The sequence below is a fragment of the Epinephelus lanceolatus genome, chromosome 14, assembly GCF_041903045.1.
Source record: "Epinephelus lanceolatus isolate andai-2023 chromosome 14, ASM4190304v1, whole genome shotgun sequence".
In the NCBI taxonomy this organism is placed as follows: Eukaryota; Metazoa; Chordata; class Actinopteri; order Perciformes; family Serranidae; genus Epinephelus; species Epinephelus lanceolatus.
This window is the reverse complement of record NC_135747.1, coordinates 38545625-38570834: the sequence shown is the minus strand read 5'-3', so window position 1 is coordinate 38570834 and position 25210 is coordinate 38545625. Positions and strand designations below refer to the sequence as shown.

Genomic DNA, 25210 nt, shown 5'->3' with positions numbered 1-25210 from the left:
TTAGCAACAGCTTCTGATACAGTAGGAGAGGATTTTTTTGTCTTAATGCTTCGGATACACCCAGAATGATCGACATAGGTTCTGGTTCTGTTGAAATATTAATAATTTCTGAGATGTTGTTGAAGATGGACCAAAACATGCAACCTTAGGGCAAAGCTGTGAGAGAGTTGCCTCTGCGGTTTGACATTTATCCCAAGTTGGTGACATGTATAGATATGTGTTGTGTATTTCTGCCTTGGCATAGTGGAGTCTGTGCAGTGTTGTAAACTGTATAAGACAGTGTCTGGTGTTGTTTGAGCATTTGTGTTTGAGGCTTTCCTCCCACACATCCTCTGATATTTGAGTACCTATTTCTTTTTCCCAACTGGCTTTGTAACTGTCAGACGATGGAGAGACTGATGATAGCAGCGTGTTGTATAGGTAGGAGATGGCATTATCTTGGTTTGGTGACATTTTTAGAGAGCTTTCTCACGCAGTTATTTTACCGACATTTTTTTACAGAGATCCAGCAAAATACTTCAGGTCAGTCCTCTGAAAACTGGATCTGTTTAAGTTTAGACAAAACGAGAAGACGTCACCTCAGCCTCTGTGACTCTATGACGGACGTTATTTACATTTATAGACAATGAGTCATTGATTAATCCAAAAATCATTATCCTTTGATAATGAAAATAATCACTAGCTGCTGCTCTGATTCACACATCATCATATTCTCACCTTTTACACCTTTAAGATTTACTATCACGCTTTTAAATATTAAAATGTATGAATTTAGACTGTTGACTGTTAACTAAAGTGTGTGTGTGTGTGTGTGTGAGTGTGTGTGTGTGTGTGTGTGTGTGTGTTAGTATGCAGCATTGTCCTCCTCCTGTCGAGGTGCTGCCTCAACATAAATATGTATTTCCTGTCGACACCATCAGCTCCAAGGGAAAAAATGTAAATTTAACATTCATTTCACTGCCTCCTCTTCCTCCTTCCTCCTTCCTCCTCCTCTTAGGATTGTGTCGCTCCGTTTGTGTGTGTGTGTGTGTGTGTGAGCATGCACATATGTGTGAAATCTTTTCGCAGTTACTGAGCCTGCAGAGCTGCAGAGGATAGAAACACATTTTCACTCACACTTCCTCTTATCTTCCTTTCTAATTTTCTCACACCCATGCATGCAGACGTTCACACACACACACACACGCACACACACGGCGTGTCAGGGTTATTTTCCACACACACGCTGTAATGCATGCAGAGCAGTACAGTGATATTGAGCTAAAAGGGGGGATGGTTTAAATTTTAATGACTTGTGCAGGAGGAGGCTGTTATTTCATTGGAAACACTCGGGTGCACAGGGCAAAATCTATAATCCTCTTTATTGGAGGGAGTCTCCACGGACGTCCTGTGGGAATCCTGTGTGTGTGTGTGTGTGTGTGTGTGTGTGTGCGTGTGTGTGTGTGTGTGAGTGTGTGTGAAATCTCTTTGTTCTGATTCAGGAGTATCTCCAGTGGAGCTCTGAGGGATAATCAGCAGTGTCTTGTGCTCAGTAATAAGTTGCATGATGTCTTGTTTCAGGATCATTTCAGTGGAACATGAGAAGGTGATATTATTATTATGATTATTACGATTTCTGTGTGTGTGATTTATGTGTGTGTGAGGCAGGAATGTGCTGTAATGGGACATGATTGGAGTCGACACCGCGTTCAGAACAGAACATGACTCTTCATGAGGCGGCCGGCTGCTGACAGCTGATAATCTGACACATGATTTATGAGCTCAGCTCCTCCTCCTCCTCCTCTTCCTCCTCAGCGTTCAGATAATGAGAGACCAACAGCTGCTCACATGTGTTCACACTGAAACTCTGAGACAGGAGGGAGGAGAGGTGGTGTTTGGGTTTTGGCCTTAAATTAGATGAAAAGATTGATATCAGTTTCATCTCAGTCAGCGATGGACTCACAGCAGAAGTACTCACTGATCCCACAGAGTAGAAGTACTCAGTTACAAGTGGAAATCAAACACTTTACCGAGGTACAAACTTATTGGCAAAATCTACTTAAAGTACCAGCAGTAAAAGTATTTACTCTGCAGAATAATGTGTGTTAATATTACTGGATTATGATGATTAGTGCATCTGGTAAAAGTGGAGCTCATTTTAATGACGTTATATACAGCTGAGTAGTTTCATCTATAATAACACAACACCAGTTATTAGTTGAGTCAAAGTATGAAGTAGCATGAATTAGAAATACTCAGGTGACAGCCTGTGTCCACATAGTGGTTTCTTTTCAGTGGAGAATCGGTGACAGGATGCTGGGGAGCGCTTCATCCCAGGACCTCATAAAAAAGTGCTGGCGGCTCTTTTTTAAATCACATGCTTTGTGAGGGTTTTGTTTCTATGACAACAACATCTTGACACCATCATTAGCCAGGTAGCTAACATAACGCTACATAAACAGAGGGCTGACACAGTTGACTTCAAGCTAACAAAGCTAACGGGGCTAAAAGCACAACACTCACCCGCAGCATCCAGAGGCCACCGGCCGATCTGCTCCAAAAAATGAGCTTTTCTGTTTTTGTTGTGACAGTTAGACAGTAGCAAGCAGCAGTGACATCACTGGCGCCTTTTCTGAAAAGTTCAGAGACTTATCTTAAAGTGTCCAAGCAACGGCACAGAAAAGATGGAGCGCTCTGAAAAAAGACGCTGGGTGTGTTGCTTATTCTTCAGGAGGCCGCATGCACCTGCTCCTCATAGACAGATGAACCACACATATTCTCCCTGCACGATCTAATCTGTGGCATTGCATTTACTCACTGTCATCCAGCGTTTGGAGAATATTTCTCCTTCCTCTTTGCCTTACCATTACAATTTTTTCCTCTGATTAAGAAACTCTTAAGTCTCTTAAAAGTCCTCCTCTCTGCTTCTAACAGTTTTTCACCTTAGGAGCTCTTTTAAAGGTGCGGACACACCAAACCAACATCAAAGAACTAGCAGCGACGAAAGCCAACTGTTGCGTCGCCTCACGTCGCCCTGTGTCAGTTGCATTTGAACACACTACATGGACTACATCCGACAGCCAAGTAGCACGTACGTTCTGAGTGAGAGAGTGGTACATCCTGTCAGCCGAGAGGTTTCCTGTCTGTGCAGCCGAGCACCACAGCACCTCCACGGACTATTACATCCAGACGGTCCCAGTGTTTCCTCCTCAGGCTCCACTTCACTCAGCTGCCCGTTAAACAAGCTGCTTCTTCCCACTTTAACCTGAATAACAAACCAGGGCTCGGTGCTCCGTTTAGATCCAAACCGGCGCTAGCTGGAAAGCTAGTGGAGGCTAACTGGCTGTGCTTCCCTTCAGTCATGCTGCGGCTAACGCTCCGCTAGCCGCTCCCAGCTAGCTCCGGTTTGATATTCAGGGGGAAGAAGCAGCGGATCTGTCGGGCAGCTGAGTGAAGTGGAGCCTGAGGAGGAAGCACCGGTTAGCCCCGGTTTCACTACAGGCAGATTCACTCACTACAGGGGGGAGGAAATAAAACCTGAACAGCCAATCAGAGTGATCTCTCTCACCCACAAGCTCCGCCGCCGATTTAACATGCTCAATCGGCTGAAAAGCTGCCAACGCTGACGCTGAAGGGCCGACGGTGCAGGACACACCACAAAAACTAGGCCGACAGACGCTCACAGATGGCCCGACTTTGGTCGACGGCCGACCGTCGGCTTGGTGTGTCAGGGCCTTAAGGGCTAAGATGCTTTGTGAATGACTTTTATATTTACAAGGACCTAGTCTTAACCTTAAGGGGAAATTCTAAGAAACATTAATGGGAAAGGTTACAATTAGCATTCACACTCGGGTCAAATGTCTCTGCAGTAGTCACAGGTACTTATTGGCTCCAGCTCCAATTGGCTTTGGTCAGCAGCGAGGGAGACATGAAACCAGGTGGACTCACTAATTTAAGCCCCTTCACCAGCAAGATGCATTGACAGGCCACCACAGAAAACAGCCTGTCTCTGAGCAGCGCTTGCTCAACATTTAGTTGGCTCTGAGTTTGAAAGAGAGACTGAATAAATATAAAAAACAAGTAGCGACTGTACCATTTTAACTGGCCTCCTCTGTAGTCCATCCAATGGGAACAACGATGGGAAAAATGTGCTCTCAGCACAAAGGAATTGCTCAGATTCCATAATTTGTTTTTGAACTTCCTGTCTACACAGGAAGTGGGAATGTGTCTCATGTAGATCAACATCTGTTGCTTGTGATCACCTTTATTTGTTACCTGCATTTAATCGTAAAGTACAGGAGACATCTTCTTGTTGCAGCAGCTGACACCAGAGCACACTTCTAGTCTGCCAACTAAGTGCAGTTTGCCTTTTTTGTAGTTTTTTTGCCCATCACTCCCGCACAGTCTCCTGCCCTCTGCTCCTCCCTGCACACCTGCTTCCCTCCTCTTCACTGAAGCACACCTGTCACATGTTCCCTCTGCTTCACTTTCTCCTGGTATTTTACCTGATTATTATCTCTGCCAGACGTAAAGCCTGGAGGGGATGAAGTTCAGTCATGTTTCTGTCTGTCTGCGGCTAATTTCTCAAACTACTGGTCCAATCAGCCTCATAGTCTGTGTGCACATCTATGACTGTATGCTCAGGGATTCACAGTAGTTCACAAAACAGTAGCAAAACCTGTTTTGTACCGTCACTGATGCTGACTCCTCGCTCCTCTTTGTATCTGGACTGTGAGTTTTCCATAAATCAAGCTCTACCATCTGATGCCAGACATATTTTGGTCTTTTGATCACTGAAAAGTTTGGTCACATTTTGAACCGGCACATCTGCAGATTGAGTCCATATCTTATGTGTGATGAGCCACCAAAGTAAGGATGCCTTACAGGGTTTTAAAGCAGCTGTGAGTCTTGTAAAGCTCCATACTTTGGTCAGACGTGTTTAAAAACCCCAGCAAAAGACTTTGAGTGAGGATTAATTTGTGGAACTACTTCCTGCAGAATGAACTCCCCTTTAAATCGCAGCCTGTCAGGGTGACAGTCTTCTTCCTGTGCTGCAGGACACGAACGTACTGACATTTCTTCTTCTATTTATACACCACTGTATCTATTTATATATCAGCTGAAGTAAAGCGAATCAATAACATACAGTCTGTGTAATCCTGTGTGCACGTGACTCTGTGTGTGTGTGTGTGTGTGTGTGTGTGTGTGTGTGTGTGTGTGTGTCCTACAGTTTAGTATCCCATCATGCAGTTCCTCAGCAGCAGGTGGATCAAACCTCTGTGTGTGATTGGAGCTAATGATGATGACGGACAGACGACCTCGTGTACAGTAACAGGACGGACAGACAGGTCTGAACTAACCAGCCAATGAGAGAGGAGGAAACTGCCTCTCCACCCTCACATCTGTTTATCTTTTAACCCTTTGAATCCTGCCTCCAGTGTATTATAAACCGTGGGGCGTAGATGGAGAGCAGCAGGGCGTTTGGATTGCCACTTAGGAAGCAAACCAGCCTGTGTGTGCACATCACATCACATCACACACTCTGCCCGTCCTCATTGTACTGCAGGAAAATCCTGATGGAGCGATTTCCTGCTGGTGCTCACGCTGAAACAGGCCGCTCCGTCTCTGCTGCTCTGACGCCGCGTGTGTGTGTGCGTTCACGTGTTGATGGTGATACAGTCGGCTCCGTTAACGCTGATGAATCTGTCATCAGATGTTCTTCATTAGCAACGATCAATAGAAACATTCAGCTTGTTGTTTGCAGCTGAGTGTTGGACAGACGTCAGATCAGATCAGATGGATGTCGTCTGGTTCATGTTCTGTCTGCAGCTGCTGTTACAGAGCCAGGCTAGCTGTTTCCCTCTGCTGCCAGTCTTTATGCTAAGCTAAGCTAACCAGCTGCTGACTGTAGCTTCATATCTAACAGACAGACAGAGTGTGGAATCAAGATCCTTTAAAAACACACTGGGTGCATCTAAATCAACAATTTGAGTTCAGTGTTAAAGGGGACCTACAATGCTTTCCTATAATATGTTAATTAACGTTTATAAGAGTAATACCTGTGAGTAAAAACCTCAGGAGCTCCAGACTGTTTCCAACAAGACAAACTGACGTCAGCTGGATTTCTTCATATGGTCATCAGCTCTAAAATGAAGCGTCTCAGGCTGCTCTCAGTCCTAGAGTCGTCTCCTTTGGTCTGAATCAGGGACTCATGTTGTTCCAAAGTTGTATAATTGTCTAGAGTTGGTTCGTGTTCTCACGGCAGCATTTACAAGAGGACCAGATCAAATGTCTTGTGTGAGAAAGCTGCTCTTGATTGGTCAGAATTTCCATGTGGGAAAAATCCAGGAAGTAAAGCAAACGTTGAAGAAGAGTACACTTGCAAGATAAATGTGACAAATGTGACTGAGACCACCTCTTCAAGAAGGTCTCAGTCCGGTTGTTTTGGTGCACACCTGAGTGTGATTGCTGTGTTCACACCTGCCCAAACGAACCGCACTCAGGGGGCAAATGAACTTGAGTTTGATTGAACCGAATCTATATTGTTATTCTATATTGTTTTGTATTTTAAACTGTTATTATTTTTATGTAAGCGTCTTTGAGCACTTGTAAAAGCGCGTTATAAATAAATTTATTATTATTATCAAACAGTAGACATGTTCTAGTATAAACCCAAAATACAAGTATAAAAATGAAAATGAGCAGAATAATAGGCCCTCTTTAATGTTTATTTCTGATGGAGCAGTATGAATGTTTGTATTGTGTGTAGAGCTGCAATGGAAAATTACCTATTTTGATAATAGAATAATCGGTTTTAAGCAAACATGTCAAACAGTTTCTGCCTCAGACTCTCAGATGTGAGGATGTGATGATTTTCTTCATTTTTGATCATTTTAAACTGAATATTTTGTGGTCTGTTCGACTGACAAACAAAACTATTAAATAAGCCACTGTTAGAGAGTGTAACAGGTTATTTCCACTAAACAGTTTGACATTTTGTAAAAGAAATGATTCATGAATTACTCGAGAAAATAGTCCGGAGATGAATGTTAGTTTCAGCTCTAACTGTGTGTTTGTAAATGTAACTTTGTGGCACTTTATCAGGACACTCTTATAAAACAGATGTTAAATCTCAGTGAGTCTCTCCTGGTTAATTAAAGGTTAAATTAAAGAAAATAAAAACCCAAAGAAGAAGTGTCTGAACCAGGAAACCCCTCTGTTACTGCAGTTTGTCTCTGTAGGCAGGTGAGAAACTCCCTAAATATCCTGAGCAGCTTTGAGCTGAATATTTAGCCACATAGCTCCCTCTCCTCCTTCTCCGCCTCCTCCTCCCTGCCTGGTATTTTTCCTCTCTCCTCGTCCCGGTGTCATTAACAGTGATTTATACGAGGGCTCTGTGGAACACGGATGGTGCCAATAGGTGGGATGCGGGTACATCGCCCCAGCCGCCTCCGCCCAGCCCTCCCTCTGCTCCCCCTGCTCCTCACGGCGCCGGTGATTGATCAACACAAACACTATAAAGCACAGGAAACGCACACCCACACACACAATTAGTGTGTGTGTGTTTTGTTTCAGGAGACAATAGCTGTTGTGTGTGTGCTGAATAGAGAGGCTGGTCTGCAGAGACCTGGAGCTTTATTTTGGAGAGACTTGAGTATTCAGCTGAAACATCTGCCAACATAAACAGCCCCGATGAGTCCACATGTACGTCCTCTCCTCTGTTCTCCCTCCAAAATGATGAGGAGAGAAATATTATATTTCCGAATGAGTCTGAGCCTCGCATGTCCGCCGCTCTTTAAATCCACTAATTATGAAGGTGTCGGATTTAAATCCACTTTATAAATGTAGCAGACTGCAAACAAGTTTGGAAATAGAATTTCTGGCAGCATTCAGAGCTCGTGTTTCTCTCTGTGTGATGATTATGAGGTCTGAGCAAAACGTGGCTGGAATTAATTCACAGGGCAAATTCATTAATGTAGCACATTTAAAATGCTTTATATGAAACATTAAAAGCAAAATAAATGCATTATGAAAACAGTCATTAAAGAGCAAACAAATGAAAAACAATAAGCTAAATTAGAATGAGACGTATGAAAATTAAAAAATAATTTGATTCAATAAAAGTCAGCAGCAAACAGAAAAGTCTTCAGCCTCGATTTAACACATTGAGATTTGTAGCAGATCAAATATACTTGATGTATCGCGGCTTGTTCCACGTACGATATATATTTAGAACATCAAGTTTAAATGATAATGCCATTATTTAAACTAGCAGCATAACACTCACGTCAGCAGACACACATAAAGAAAGACTCACAAACATAATACATCAAATGCACTCCTCCAACCATCCAGAGCACTTTGTCCTAAGCAGGGCTCCAGACTGCTAACATCACTATGTAGATGCATGTTGTGACCATGGAGCACCACTGTGACTTGCAAATATAATTAATATATGACTTGGAGAGCTGTTAGTTTCCAGTACAGTCACATTTAACAGCGCCATGGTAACAGTTTACCTTAATAAGTTTAATGATAGCTTGAGCTAACAAAGTATGTTAACGCTATTGTCCTATTTTTCCAGCGTCGCCGCCCTTGAAAAAGCACTATTTTGTACTTCCCAGCTCTCGCGGACTGGAGTGTGCAATAGAAATCCGGTTGACGCCCTGCAGCGCGACGCTTTTTGTGTGTGTTGGGGGCGGCACTTGACTCGCGTCAATGACGCCGCCGTCATATGACGCCACCGGTGTGTTTTGGCCTTTACTCTATCTGCAGGGCTCCAGACCACGAGTATTTAGTCACATTTTGTGACCATGGAGCACCACTGCGACTTGCACATAATAAATGAAGTGCAGAGCTGTACGTTTGTTTCCAGCTCACAGTGAATAAATTCTCACATTTAACGGTGCCACAGTAACAGTTGACCTTTATTTTTTATTTATTTTATTTAAGCTTTATTTAAGCGGGAAGTCCCATTGAGATGAAAATCCTTTTTACATGAACGACATAGCCAAGGTAGCAGCCAATCAAAACACATTTAAAATGCAACAAATACAACATAAAATACAAAAATCTACAATAAAACAACAATTCATGAGTTTAACAATAGTGTGAGCAAATGAAGCATGTTATTCTATATGCAGGGCTCCAGACCGCAACTCTTTAGCCACATTTTGCGACCATGGAGCACCACTGCGACTTGCAAGGTACTATTAATAAATGAAATGGAGAGCTTCTCACGTTTAAAGGTGCAGCAGCAACAGTTTAACTTTCTGCTAACTACTAACAACAACTGTTGAGCAGAGGCTTCAAGTTCACATCAAAAACATCACCTCCTGCCCGAGATGAGCCAGGTGCTCAAAATTAAAACACCCGTGGTTCCGTGCTGATTAATTTAATTGTAACAATACCTTATTTAACTTTATTATGACAGTAGCTGCTTTATTTAACTTAATTGTATCTGTAGTTAATTTAATAATTTTGTGTTGAAGCCTACAGCACTTTGGAGGAGATTTCAAATTATTGAGGTATATATCATGTATTGCGATTTAGCCACCATGGTTTAATGGTTGTCTGTGGGGGCTGCTGTAAGGCTGAGCTGCATTCCTGTGGGCCTGCTTCATAAACAGTCTGGTCTATACACAGAATGTAAATGTTAAAGGGAAATTTCGGTTTATTTCAACCCGTCTCCTATCGTCCTAAATTTGGTTCAAGTGACTAGTGACATAAAAATAATAGTTAGCATGTTAGCCTTTAGCCTAGATACAGCCGTAGCGTCAGACCTGTTAAAACGTAAGTGAATGGGCAACCTTCAAGTGCAAAGTTAGTCCACTAAACAAGCTTTTTTTCCACAAAGACTGCCTCATATCGTTAGGATAAATGTCAGAGAACATATAGAAAACGACATGTAAACGTGTTGTCTTACCTTACCGGTGTGCTGCCATGTTTGTTTACCATTTAGCTCTGCTTTCCAAAGCGTGGCCGAAATATCGCAAGAACAAGCAGCGATCTGATAGCGTGCCTGAACAAGCAGCAACAGCTGGAAGGCAGAACAGGACGGTCGCCTGAACGGAGGAGGAGGAGGAGAGAGAGAGAGGTGCAACAGGTAACGTTAGAGGACGAGAGAGGAGGAATGGCTGCTGCAAGGCTGCGTAGCTCTGGAGATTGGTGGTGTACCTGTGAATGCTGTGCCCCAGTGCCCACAGAAGAGGAATGCCTCTGTTGCAAGGAATGGGACCGGTTGCGGCCTTATTTTCAAGGTCTGGATGTGACCGAGGACGAGACACCTCCACCTGCAGTAGTATCCAGCTGGGCTTTATCTAGAGCTCGCAAGATATATTTTGGCCGCGCTTTGGAAAGCAGAGCTAGATGGTAAACAAACATGGCAGCACACCGGTAAGGTAAGACAACACGTTTACATGTCATTTTCTATATGTTCTCTGACATTTATCCTAACGATATGAGGCGGTCTTTGTGGAAAAAAAGCTTGTTTAGTGGACTAACTTTGCACTTGAAGGTTGCCCGTTCACTTACGTTTTAACAGGTCTGACGCTACGGCTGTATCTAGGCTAACGGCTAACATGCTAACTATTGTTTTTATGTCACTAGTCACTTGAACCAAATTTAGGACGATGGGAGACGGGTTGAAATAAACCGAAATTTCCCTTTAAAATCTGTACACATTTTAATTTCAGAAATATAATAATGGAAGTAAAGGGAGAGCTGAAAACTGAACAGTCATGTTAACAGCTGTGTGAGGTTGCTGAATGCTAACTTCATCATGCTAACATGCTCATATGTTGTTTATCATGTTCTCCATCTTAGCTTGGCTCAGTAGTTCTATAGATGCTGGATACTGAACAGAGTGACTGACTCAAAGTAAACACACACGTATAGGCTGTTCTAATGAAGGAAAGTGTGCTGAGTTCAGGAGCAGAGCTCTGCCGTGTTTCTGTCTTATGATTCTTTGATAATAAACCTGCTGCAGAATCCTTCTTCTCTCATGAGGAGATGCAGAATCAGACTTTGAGGCTCAGAGACGAGCTCCTTCAGTGATATGCAGATTTATTCAGTCATTTGCATAACAAATCAGTTTCGTTGGAGTCGAGGTGATAACGAGAGAAAAAAACACACACAGGAGACGGAGAGAAGAGAGAAGGGAAAGACGAAGACTGAGAGAGAAAAGGTGACCACAGGGTTAACAGCTCACCTGCTGTTCAGGTGTGTTTCTGCTAAGTGGTGTCATTTCCTCACTGCCATTAACCTTCTGTAAGGATTCTGATAGAAGCTCAGAGCTGTTTGTTTTCAACATCGTTTGTTTCCTATGTCACAGAATCAAGTAAAGTATGGGAGCACGTAGGAGTCTGACTCACACACAGGAACATACAGCTGGAAACAAGGACAAGTCTGAACAGTGTAAACCTTTGACTCTTATACACGGGTATGATGAAAAAGTGTACATAATGTAAAACTTCAGTTGGTAGCCTAGGCTATTATTTACTTAAATCACTGAAGTCAACAGGCCTGTATTTGAGACAGGCCTTTAATTCCTTTTACACAAACTGTTGCTCAGCAAAGATCAGGAAATACAATCAAATTGTTTATTCAAGCCAGTATGAATATTATTTTTATAAATATTATTCTTGTTTAAACAATCTTGGATTAATTTCTCTGAAAAACCCTTTTGATTCTTTTGATCTGACGACTCTTACGGACTAAAGGAATATGAATAATTTACAGGATAATCAAGGAATGGACACATAATCTGAGGTAGCCAACAAATTGGTTTTATACATCCGAAGAACTTCTCAAAAAATGAACTGCTTGGCGACCAGACCAGGCCTCTAATGGAGACAGGCCTTTATTTGTCAAAATGTGGAGCCACACTGGCTAGTAAAACAGACTAGGAGTTAAATTTAATTAGTTTTTATGATATATTAAAACAATCCATCATTTCCTCATGGATGCAAAGTGACCAGAGTTTAGAAAAAACTGCTATGTATGGATTTTGTTTCTATGACAACAATAGAGTGTGCCAGGGCTGACGTCAAAACCCGGAAGTTTAGCATCGCGCTGGTTCCCGGAAGAGAAAGTGAATGTGATTTTTGCATTGCGTTTTGGATTATGTCAGAAAATAAGCTCTGTGGCTAACACAAGTTTACGATACTTACTTCACATATGAACACCTTTCATACCGCATTTGAAGCTTAAATGCGATCGCCAGAAGTAAAAAGCTAACGTTAGGCTTTAACGGACTACATGACTACTCCACGGTCGCATGACTCTTGACGTCACCGCCACTAAGCTTTCAACTGATTTCGGCCGCTTTATTTTAAAAACATTGTATAATGGGGAAATCGGACTGTTTAAGCTAAATAAGAAGCTGTAATGGCGGACTGCCAGCACTCTCGCCTGTTCGGGGGTGATGATGTTTAATGTCCCCGACAGGGTTTGTAGTCATATTGAGCAACTTGTTAGCAACCGCCTTTTTTAATTTAATTGAATTTTTTAAATTTTATATACTTTATTAATCCCCGAGGGGAAATTCAATTTTTCACTCTATTTGTCAATTACACACAGACACACACATGCACAAACTGGACCTATACATGCACTAAGTGGAGAGATGTCAGAGTGGGCTGACCATGACAGGCGCTCTGAGTGGTTGGGGGGTTCGGTGCCTTGCTCAGGGGCACCTCGGCAGTGCCCAGGAGGTGAACTGGCACCTCTCCAGCTACCAGTCCATGCTCCATATTTTGGTCCGGACAGGGGCTTGAACAGGCGACCCTCTGGTTCCCAACCCAATTCACAAGTAGGGTATTTACTGACGTGTTTTATGTCGTAGAACAAAACCTGAAACTCGCTTAAGCTTTTGTTAACCACAGACCTTATTTGAGGCATTTTACCAAAATCCCATTCAAAAAACGTATTGACTTTAAGACAAGAGAACCGGAAGTGTTAAAAGCGCTAACGGAGTTCCGGGTTTACTGGCACACTCTATATCTCGACTCTAACATTAGCCAGGTAGCTAACATAACGCTACTTTAAAAGTTACACCATTAACATCAAGCTTACAAAGCGAACAGTGGTGAAAGCACAACAGTCACCAGCAACACCCAAAAAATGTGTGACAGCAGCCCGACTAAAGAAGCGGCAATGACGTCACCGGCGGCTTTTTTTTTCAGAGATCTTCCACCCAAAGCACTCTGAAAAAAGACACTGGACGTGGTGCTTACTCTCCAGACGGCAGCATACTGTGTTGGCAAAATATCTAGATTCATAGAGACAGGGATTTGCACCTAATTGTTGTTTTATGTTTTTATCTTTGCACTTTACTCACTTTGAATTGCAACTAAAGCCCAGCAATGTCTTGAGCTAAATGCTAACGTTAGCATGCTAACATGCTGATGATGTTCACCATGTTGGTTCAGAATGTGTCGACCTCTGCTGCTGTGATTCTTTATCAGCTCTAAAGAGGTCTCCGCCTTTATAGAAGTGCAATGTCAAATATCTACAGTGTGTGTTTAGTTATTCAGCAGGAGCCTTTAGTCTTCAACACGTTTCTACTTTAACACTGTGACACAGAAACAAAGAAACAACAGTCTGCAGCAGAGAGTCTCCTCAGTGAGTAACCTCCCACTGTCACAGCACACTGGTACACTGGTGCAGTGTGTGTGCAGGATACTGGTGCAGTGTGTGTGCAGGATACTGGTGCAGTAAACAATATACTGGTGCACTGTGTGTGCAGAGCAGAGCTGCTGGAAGCCGGACTGGTTGATTCCAGTCTGGACTGGCTCAGCTCGGCTCAGCTTGGCTCAGCTTGGCTCGGCTCTGTCTCTGCCATATGGGCCTCTCTGGCAGCGACACACTGTCCTGCTCAGTTGGCTGAACACTAAACAGTAATTACTTCCTGTTCACACGCTGCTCCATAATAATAACTGTCAAACACATATTTATGTAACACTCAATGTCTCTGAATATTATTCTTCTACCGTTAAAGTCACAGAGAACAGGTGATATCATTACTTTAACATCGTGTCAGACATACGCAGTTCATCACGCTGTGAGCGCAGCTGACTGCTCACTAAACCCCTCCCCTGAGCAGCATCTGTCCAATCACAGTTTACAAGTATTAAAAGAAGTACAGATACACAGAGAAAGTATTTCATCTTTTATGGGTGGGTTACGTTATTCTACGCAAAAATTCTGCCTAATTTTTTGTCCATCACATTCTCACTCCGACCTCGTCACATATCGACATTTGGTCATGGACTTTCCACGTCCAGATACGATGTGCAAGGTACCCTGGGTGTGTTGATTGTTGACGTTCTGGGACATGTCAAGTTCTGCCTGTGACATGCATTGTCGTCTTTCAAAATAAAAGCACTATGTCGGTACAACAGCGCAAATTGACAACAACCAACATGGTTGGGTTTAGGAAACAGGGTATGACTTTACAGTCTAATAAGATGCTAAAACCACTCTCCAGGGTGAAAGTCGGTGGTTGTTGTACCACACCTCCCACCCACCCAACTTGGACATCTGTCAACTTAACTTTCGTTCTTGTCCCGCCACATTTTCCCCTGATGCGGCTGAGCTATAATTATACAATAATGCGGACCGGCTGTATATCATGCCGGGGTTAAAGGACGGCTTTTTTCGTCAGTGTCTGACACAGCAATTCACTGCCCAAGCACTGGATTTCAGTGACTTCGTAGTGAGACCGGGTTGTTTTGTCATGCAGCTCCCTCTACATTTTTCAACATAGAAACTTCATTCAAACATCAAAACATTCAGCTTAATTAGGACATGCATGCTTGTATTTTTATCATTTGTATCTGTAAAACTCACCGAAATATTAAGTGTTTTAGAAAATTTCCTCATTCAAACAAATGGAGGAATGTTCAGATTTGACATAAATTCAAGTTTTTTCAAGCCTGTTCAAAGCCTACTGTTTCATTTATACATTCCCTTAGAAACTCCATTCAAACTTTAAAATGTTCCCCATCTTTCATACATTCTTACCTCCATTGAACTTTCAAATCCCAGTCAAACTTTTTGAAATATTTAGACTTGTTTGGAGCATGGTTAAACTGCCCTTCTCAGATTTTTAAATTGGTTTGGATGGAATGTTTTAGAGCTAGAGTAGGAGCCCCAACTGTCAGAATGCAGAGTGTGTCTTAAACATTTCTCTTTAACTTGCTGTCACGCCCACAATTTTCAGTCTACGTGTATCATTTTTGGTCAAAATGGAGCAAAACTTGTCCTCTTTCAAACTGTGGAAGAAATCTGACTTACACATCTGGCACAGTGAGCCTTAAAGTGAAAGAAATTCCACCGTCAGACTCATTAAACTCGATGTTAAGTGAGACCAGAAAAATATTCCACAGCATTCAAACATTAATGGTATTATTCAACGTTTAAAGCCAGTGTAGTGTCAGCTTTTCAACATGCAGCATTCACACCTGCAATTTCTTCAGAAGCTGCATTCTTTAATTTTTTATTTATCTTTATTTAACCAAGTAAATCCCATTGAGATCAGTCATCTTTTTCCAAGGGAGACCTGGTCAAGACAGCAGAAGAACAGTTACAAACATTAACAACCGCAACTAAATCACACAGAGGATATATGTTAGCATGTTGAAATATTAAAATGCCTACACACAATAACACGTACCAGCTGCTAAAGTAAAATAAATAGAAGCACATCCTAAAATAAGGCTTAAAATAGAAACTATAAAACAGCAATTAAGCTACAACTCCAGCAGCGTCCAGTTAAACTCAGCTACAGGTTTTTACAGCTTTGTCACAGTCCATTAGAGTTTGTAGTCAGGCTTTACAGGCCTGTGATGTCATCCAGTGCTGCCTCTGATTGGCTGATTGCTGCATGTTGTTGTCAGTGAGACAGATGTGTAATCACATCAGCGCTCTGTGTTTGTTCACACGTTTACTGCTTTTGTTTCTGTTGCTGAGCCTTCAGTTAGAAAGGTCACAGCTGGTGCTCAGAGAGGGTGTGTGTGTGTGTGTGTGTGTGTGTGTGTGTGTGTGTGAGTCGTCCTCAGGATGCTGTAAATCATACCGTTGGTTTTATTAGCGCCTCACCTCCTCCATCTCTCACACACACTGAGGGTGAGTGTGTAGCTTCGGGGGAGGGTTGAGATGATGTCATGGCTGAAACCTGAAGAGATCTCAACACACACACACACACACATTTAGTGCATGAGGACAGCGTGAAGGCGTCTGTACAGGATCTGAGAGCCTGATGAAGTGTGTTTGTTTCCACAGGGACCATCAGACAGACGGAGCTGCTGCTGCTGAACTGAACTGTGAGTTTCCTTCTGTTGTTTCTTCCTCCTGAGCGCTGATGAAACTGACTCCTGATCAGCACCAACAGGATGAAGCATCGTGATCACTGCTCTGGAAATCCGCTGCTTGCACTCATTCAGTCTCATTTTTAACACCAGGCTGTGGTCAGTGATGTGACTGAGTGCTCTGGTTCAGACCCAGATGTGTCTGTGTCTCTAATGTTTGCATCAAATGTCTCGTCAGATTCAAAGTTGATCGCTTTTAGTTTCTTTCATGGAGGTGAAGTTCCTGTCCAGCTGCTTGTGTTTAGAAAATGTGAACATTTCACAACTTTGGCTTCTGTTGTTGAATGAAAAGAGGTTTGGTTTAGGCATTGGCAACCACTGACTCCTTTGAGGAGATGTTGATACTCAATGCAGGACTTTATCCATGTACCCTTGACAAAGTCTGATAATATGTTGGATTTTATTAGTGCTGTATCCGACTCAGAATTACGTCAGTTCAATGAAAATTTGCGGTTCAATATGAATATTCGACTAATTCTAACTTTTTTTTAAACTGTGAAAAGTTTGAGAGTTTGGTTGATGTTCAGTTGGGCGTTCAGGTAATCAGAGGTGGGTAGAGTGGCCAAATATTGTACTCAAGTAAGAGTACTGATACTTTAGAACAATATTACTCAAGTAAAAGGAAAAAGTAGTCATCCAAATAATTACTTGAGTAAGAGTAAAAGAGTATTTGGTGAAAAAACTACTCAAGTACTGAGTAACTGTTGAGTAACATCTGATTTATTTGTAAAATAAGAACATGAACGTAATCAATCAATCAATCAAAAATAATAATCCGCAAATTCATGTATTTTAAACGATACCCCTTTAACTAAAACAAAAATAAATTAAATCTTTACAAACATAACATAAATCAAGGCACAAGAAACACAAATATATATATATATTATGTACTCAGAGGTGGGTAGAGTAGCCAAATATTGTACTCAAGTAAGAGTATTGTTGCTTTAAAACAATATAACTCAAGTAAAAGTAAAAAGTATTTTGCATTAAAACTACTCTGAAAAGTACAATTTATCCAAAAAGTTACTCAAGTAAATGTAACTGAGTTAATGTAACTAGTTACTACCCACCTCTGCAGGTAATATAGTAAACAAGCCAAATTAGTCTTTAGAGCATACACATGCTAACTGTGGAAACGACAAATGAGAGATGTGCAACATTTCTTTTCTGGCATTAGATATTAACCAAAAGCCAGCGACTGTGCCACAATAAGTTGCTGTGACTTCCAAGCAGAAGAAAGAACCTGACAAGGCAGCAGCTGCCTCTGTCTCACCTGGACTCTTCCTGGCTCTGTGTCTGCAGCTGTCTGTGCTGGAGAGCAGTGTTTTTTAAGTACAAAAAGTTTGAGTTTGGTTGAGGTTCGGTGGGACGTTCATGTTAGGCAGTAAAGAAGCCAAGTTAGCTTTCTGAGCTCACGCATGCTAACTGTGATAACAACAAAGTTTCCTGCTGACATTAGATATCAAACAGATTTGATTACTATGCCAATCTTACAAAGGAGGACGACACTTAATTGTTAGCTAATGTGCTAAAAAGTTAGCGTTCCAGAGAAATCCAATATTCCTCTTAATCCCTCCCCAGTTTCTGATGAGGTGGACATGATAACCCTTAATACACATAACGTTATTCATCCCTACAACAGGAAATACTTTTTCCCTAACCTGATATGAAGTGTGCGCTGCACATGTGAGCATTTTTGATGATGGCCTCCGTCCAGTCCTTTGGTCTTATCACATTTAACCATAAGCTATGTTTCCATCCAAAAGTGATTCGAATCATTGGGAAATGTGCATTAAAATCAATCAGTCAATCAATTTTATTTATAAAGCCCAATATCACAAATCACAATTTGCCTCACAGGGCTTTACAGCATACAGCATCCCTCTGTCCTTTGGACCCTCACAGCGGATAAGGAAAAACTCCCCCAAAAAAAACCTTTAACGGGGGAAAAATAAATACGAATCCTGTGTGTTTCCATTAAATGTACGGACTTTGGTGAAAACTACGAACTCGTGCAAGTTTTCCGCAGAACTGGAAACAAAACAAGTCTCGATTTCTTCTTCTTCTTCTACGTTTTCTGGCGGTTGGCAACCAGCTTGTAAATGCATTACCACCTTCCCGACCCAGAGTGTGGATATCACCATGGAGAGAGGTGCGCTATGTCAGACTTAATCCGAACATAACTGTTTCCATCCCCCGTTTTGCGAATCAACATTTTTTCGAATCAACCAAAACCCGGCTAAAGCGAGCGTATTTTAGTTTGTGCGAATCAGGGGATTTTAATTTGAATTTTGGCGTTTCCATCATAATTTTCCGATGCAATACTTCTAGATGCGCATCTAAACAGGCTGATGGAAACATGGCTATAGCTGTCTTTGTTTTTGTTGACGGGCAGTGGCGGCTGGTTTTGAGCCATGACTCCTTCTATTCTGGCTCCCAATAACACAACAAGACAAACACATTTTAAGACTCCTGTGTAGCCTACAGCCCTGTGGGGGAGAGGCAGCTGCACCTCCAGATAATGAAATGATGTCATTGTGATGTTGGCCCTAAAAGGATCTATAGTATCCAAACATGATGCAGCAGTTTACAGCTGTGCACACACACAGACTCATACTTTACTGTTGGTGCAGGATCACCAGTGTCCATCCAGGATTGATGTGATTAGAAATAATCTGAGAGAAGCTCATAACCATCCAGGTGATTGTTGTTTGTACAGTGTGAACTGAAATCATCACTGTATGATGCAGATTTGCCCAAATGTGTGCCTGTGACATCACAGTGTGTACAGTTATTTATTGGTTTATTTAACAGGGATGATGCACATTAATAAACTCCGCTGTTTAACATAAAGCTATTTTTCATCTTGGACAGATGTTACAAAGTCACCTTGAAAAAGGAAATAAGGTTAAAATGATAGTAGGTAGAAGATAGAAGAATATATTTATAAATCAGTGTTAGCAGATAACAAAAAGGTGCAGACTCTCTCCTGCACATGACGGTGAAGCAGCTGCTGTTTTTTGTCCTCGCTGAACGTTTCCAGAGAAGAAGCTCTTCCACAGAAAAACTCTGAGATGTTGAAACAGCTGATTTCTTTGGTGTGTTCTTGGAACAGATGAGTAACCTGTTTCTGCTCAGCGTGCAGTTCATTAGAAAAGTGTGTTTCATTAGTACTTTATTGGCTGCTCTGTGACAGATGGAGAAGATGGAGCTGAGGCTGCTGTGACTGTAATTTTATAATCTGACATATAACACTGTGAGTGTGTGTGCAGTTTGAAGAACTGATGTGATGTTTCACTATGATCGTCCTCAAATTGGGATGTGAAATGTGGCTTTTATCAGCAGAACACTGACCACTGACCATGTTACTTTTTGGTTCCTACGCCCATATTGGTTCCTGCTACTATATAGGTGTAGCCGTACATTTGTTGTAGGTCTTTGATGAAGACCTGCAGTGGTCGAAACACGTTGGCTCTTGATAATAATAATTGAGCCACTGCAACAAAGGCGTTTTAATACTTCTGTCCTTGTTTCCTATACATTGAAGAGCCTGGATTGCCGTCCTGCGTAACATTTGGAAAGTCTAGAAAAGACCAAATCATTTTATCCACATTCAAGTTAGCGGAGCGCTAAACCAGAAGCAGACGGCTCTGCTGGTGGAAGTCTCTATTGTGCCTGCTCTATGGGCGGTGTTGGGGATAACACATTACAGAAGTAATGGGTTACAGTAATACATTACTTTTTCGCAGTAACAAAGTAATATAAAGCATTACCAACAGGATTTCAGGTAATATTGTTACATTTACAATGTCATGTATCGCGTTATCGCTTGAAACAAACTGTTTATTGTTTTCATTTTTCATTCATCCACACTGATCCACTTCCACCAGTGCGCCACCAGAAAAAAAAAAAAAACATCCCCCGAAGGCTGTTATGTGTTCTTACGTAATTATACACTTCCTTATAGAAAGGTGCTGGTGATCCTGTGCATTACCACGTTCAGTGGGTCTCATTCATGAAAAGTGAGTAAATCTGTGTGTAGATTTGCACATAAAAGCCTATGCTACTAAAAACCTACTCCGGATTCAGGAATGCTGCAGGAAACTCAGATTTGATCATAAACACGTGTGTGTATGATCATGAATGCCAATCCATCGTAAAGTGACAGCGTGCTCCCGGTAATCAGCAATTAGCATAAATTCCTGCCCATGAATAGCCAATGACCACCATATAAGGAGGTGAGAAAGAAAAAAGAGTTTTTCCGAAGCGGAGATTGAAATAATTTTGGGTGAAGTGGACTTAAGAAAAAACATTTTATTTTCTTCAGTTAGTAGTGGTGTGACAGGGACAGGCAAAGTGAAGGCCTGGAGGGAGGAAACAGATGCTGTTAATGTTGTCTCCGTGGTACAAAGAACCATGTCAGAGGTGAAGCGTAAAAGGTTTGATATGAAACTGGAGGCAAAGAAACGCATAAGCACACACACAAAAATACAGCGGTCACCAAACAAACAGAAAATTCATTTGTGGGGTTTTGAATGAAGTGGGAACGGGAAACCAGAGATGTTTTGTGCATAATGGATAAACTCTAAATCAGTGATGGCTGTCAGAATATAGAGCTATTTAACAAATGATACGGATAACATATAGCCTACAGCAGTTTGTATGCATCGTCTTCAAATTATTTGAATCTTAATAGCCTAAAGCTCTGTTTTATACAATGTAAATTAAACATTTTTCAAATCAGATTTATTCATTCAAATGATCAAAAAGCCACAAAAAATAAAAAAAACATGTGTTGTCTCAAATAATTCTTTCAGCTGGCGCGTGCTCCTTCGTGGCTCCATCACCTGCTGCTCCTGCTGCCCCTGCTGAACCCAGGCACTGAGGCTGAAGAGGCTGTGATCCGGCTGTCCTTACGGATATTTTTATTATCATCATTCAACATGTAGAAAGAACATGTAATCTATTGAGTCTATTTACATAGATAATTCACAATCATGAACCTAATCTGGATCTTACACCTGCTAATTGCCAACTAATTTAACTAAATGTGTTATATTTTTAATATTTTGTCATGTTTAGATTACGTGTTTCAAAGGCATCTGTGTATTGTGTACATAACAGAGCGCAATACGAGTTAAAATTGTAATTTCCAATAGTGACAAGCAATATTTATGTGCTTTACTAAATTTACACAAGCACTACGAGTGGTCAGGAGCAGGAGTAGATTTTGTTAGTAGCTACGAAAAGATCGGAGCTACTAAAATATTGATGAATGTGGACATGCACGTAAATTTCCATCTGCGAACAGTTTACACACAAATTCCTTCTGCTCACGTTTCATGAATGAGACCCAGTGTGTTTCCATTCATACACACACAATGTATCCTGCTGTCTGGGAGAAGGAGCTGGCCTCTGGTTTGTTTGTTCCTCGTCCCGGTGATGTCAGTTTATGTTGGATGTTTCTGTTCACATCACCTACAACTGCAGAGTTATGCCTACATACAATCCCATTCTTATACATAACTCTCTCTGTGGTGCTGCTGTAGCTGACCGGCACACTGGAATTGGAATTTGTGCTCGTCATACTAACTCTCACACCATTCTGTTTGTTGTGGTAACCTCAATATTTATTTATTGTGTTTCATATCATAGGTCCACAAGTATTTATCCATATCTAATAATGATCAGACTTGACAAAGTGGTAGCCAAAGTGGGTCAGACCTGCAGCACTGGATTTGAAATGAACTGTAATAAACTGGAGCTTCTGTGAAACAACACGACCCTCATCCATTTAAAATCAACATCAGTTCTTCTGAGGTTATTCTTATTACTTCACACAGAGATTAATACAGTGAAGTAACTTGTTACTTTCAGTGGAAGGTAACTAGTAATATGTAATGTATTACCTTTCGAGAGTAACTTGCCCAACACTGAATATGGACCCAATGATGCAAAGCAGCGCCAACCATCTGGGTAATTTCATACCACAAGAGTCAACCCTGACCCTAACTACTAATCAAACGTCCCCGAGGGTTGACCAATCAAACCACGTTCCTCTGAAGTGATGGAAACGTGTGTGTGTGTGTGTGTGTGTGTGTGAGGCATATCACTACAGGCTGAGAAAGCAATAAGGCTGGATTAGGATGGATTAACACCACCATACATTCAGCTTTCTCCTCCCTCTTCTTCTCCTCCTGTTCTCCAGCTCCTCTCTCCTGTATTCCCTCGTTACTCCTTCCTCCTCTTCCCTTTGTGTTCCTGCCTTCTCTTCCACCCCTTCCTTTATTGTTCCCTCCATCTCCTCCCTCCGGCCATCCTCCCCTCGGCTCCTTGCTTCCTCCTCTCTCATTCCTCCACTCCTCATTATCCCCCTCCTCGACCCTCCTCACCTCTCCTCTCCTCCCCCATCCTCTCTCCTCCTCCGTGGAGACAGCAGAGGAGCAGCAGGGCCACAATTTACATCTTGATATATCAGTTTCCTGCAGCAGCGGAGGCGGTGATGAATGGCGTGTTGCCGGCGCTGCAGCGCTGCCATGAGTTACCGTGGTGATTACCGGCAGAGACGGCTACTCACTGGCCACTTCATCACTGTGACTGGTGGGGAAGGAGGCGAGAGAGGAGAGAGAAAAAGGAGAGAGGGGCAGAAAAACACAAAGGGAAGTAAGAAAAACACAATTGGAGGAGAGTGCAGGAGGAAGGCAGCGGTGAGCCGTGGTGAAAGGATGGAGGAACAGAATTGTTAGAGGACGCCAGATCTGATTGGACGAAAGAAATCCTCCTCATGTGGAGAATAAAATACAAACAGGAAGAGGCTGTCAACATGAATCTGATCAGATGATGAGTAGACTGATGGAAATTTTGACTCAGTTTACACAAAACTGTTAACGAACATTAAAGATAATTATCACTGGGAAGCTAACATAATAACAGCTAGTCCATCCCCATTGGTAGCTTTGTCACCTTCTACCTATGCCAGTCCTCAATGCCTATGTGCAGTTTCACATAGATTGACCACGTCAGAAAAAAAACGTGGGACAGACAGAATGACACACTGACAGTTTCCGTGATTATGTACAGCATACCATACCATGACTTAGTCATACCAAACATTAGAAAAAACAACACCAACATTGGTCCACAGGGGGAGCCACAGCGATCGGTCGCATTTTAGCCATTTTGAAGCATTTTTCTGTTGTTATAGCGCCACCCAGTTGCCAGTTAGAGTTAAATTTCTCCAGTCACCTTGAGGCGTCCTGTTCTACATATCTACCAAGTTTAGTAAAAATCCATATGGCGGTTAGGCCTAGATAAGAAATGAGCTCTGTAGCGCCCCCATTTTGTTTGATGGGGTCAATAATGGAGGGGTCCCCTCAGATTATGTGTGCTCATATGCCTACAAAGTTGCGTGGTGATGGGTGAAACCCTTGAGATGTTATACACCTTTATGTGATGAGCCACGCCCTCCGCAATATTCATTGCCTTATAGAAGCTCAGTTTTAGTAAGTTTTCCAACTTTTGCCAATAGGGAACTTTAGATATTGGTCCCTAGATTATGTTCACCCAGTTTCACGCAGATCACTCAAACTTCCTAGGAAGAGATCCATTTGAAGTGTTTTTCAAAAAATTTAAAATGGTAGAAAACCTATATAAGCGGAAGTTATGGGTTCTTGAGGCAAATGTGTTCCTCATGAGGAGAGGCATCTCTGTGCAAAGTTTCATGTCTCTACGACATACGGGGCATGAGTTATGCCCATTCAAAGTTTGCAATTTCAGTGGGTTGCTATAGCGCCCCCCTTTGGCCAACTGATGTAATATTGCTTCATTGGCATCCTCCCATGACCCTCTACCACTGTGCCAAATTTCACATGGATTGACCAAGTCAGTGAGGAGAAAAACGTGGAACACACACACACACACACACACACACACAGAGTTTTCATCATTATATATTAAGATTGTTAAAGATTGTACCTGCTGATTACTGCTACATGTTTAGTTTTCTTTACTTTTCTGTTATCCCTGTCGTATTTGTACAGCACTAACAGCAGATTTACCATCAAAATTCACAGTAATTTGGTCACTTTGTCCGAAATTGAAACTGCCACCATCAGATTTGATCAAACGTAGCCAGCTAAGGTAGCTAACTGGACCAACGTGACATTAGCAGCAACGTTTACATGCTGATTTTTTGTGCTGCGGCGGAGCAGCTAATTAGCTAACTAGCCTACAAACTGATGTTAGCCTTTCACTTTTATTTGGTGGCTCGTTAACAAACTAGGGAGAAGAAATACATGTGTTTTCATGTTTGTTAAAAACGGAGACTTTAGCATGACGCTAATGTGGTTGTTGTTCAGAGTCTGTGGCTCTTGGGTTGAGCAGCTGCTGTCTGGCGATCTCCATTTACGTAGATAGATACTAACAGTATTCCATCAAATTACGAGGAGCTTCCATCATGAAACAAAATATATAAAACTATACATTTCTGTATAGTTATATTGTTATACAGTTCATGTGTTTAGATAAGAAGTTTGATACTAGCAGCCGGTTAGCTTAGCTTAATTTAGAAGTGCTTGTCAGTGGACTTGTTCAGGCTGCAAGCCCCAGTCCAGTTTTTGGCATATCCAGATTGATTTTAGATTGATTCATTTGGGGTGGCTGTGGCTCAGAGGTAGAGTGGGACCTCCACTAATTGGAAGATTTGCGGTTCGATCCCCAGCTCCTCCAGTTTACATGCCAAAGTATCCTTGGGCAAGATACTGAACCCCAAAGTGCTCCTGATGGCTGTTCCATCAGTGTGTGACAGTGTGTGAATTGTTACTGAGTAGCAGGTGGCACTTTGTACGGTAGCCTCGGCC

At 42.0% G+C, this 25210-nt stretch overlaps 1 protein-coding gene across 2 annotated transcripts in view; it reads left to right on the top strand.

Moving 5' to 3' along the window:
- Positions 1-25210, top strand: part of enox1 (ecto-NOX disulfide-thiol exchanger 1) — a 137942-nt gene that overhangs the window by 24029 nt on the left and 88703 nt on the right. For both annotated transcript variants that reach the window (XM_033618165.2, XM_033618164.2), the window contains exon 2: positions 16264-16304. The gene's annotated coding sequence lies outside the window, so the exon portion shown is untranslated. The remainder of the gene's footprint in view (positions 1-16263; positions 16305-25210) is intronic.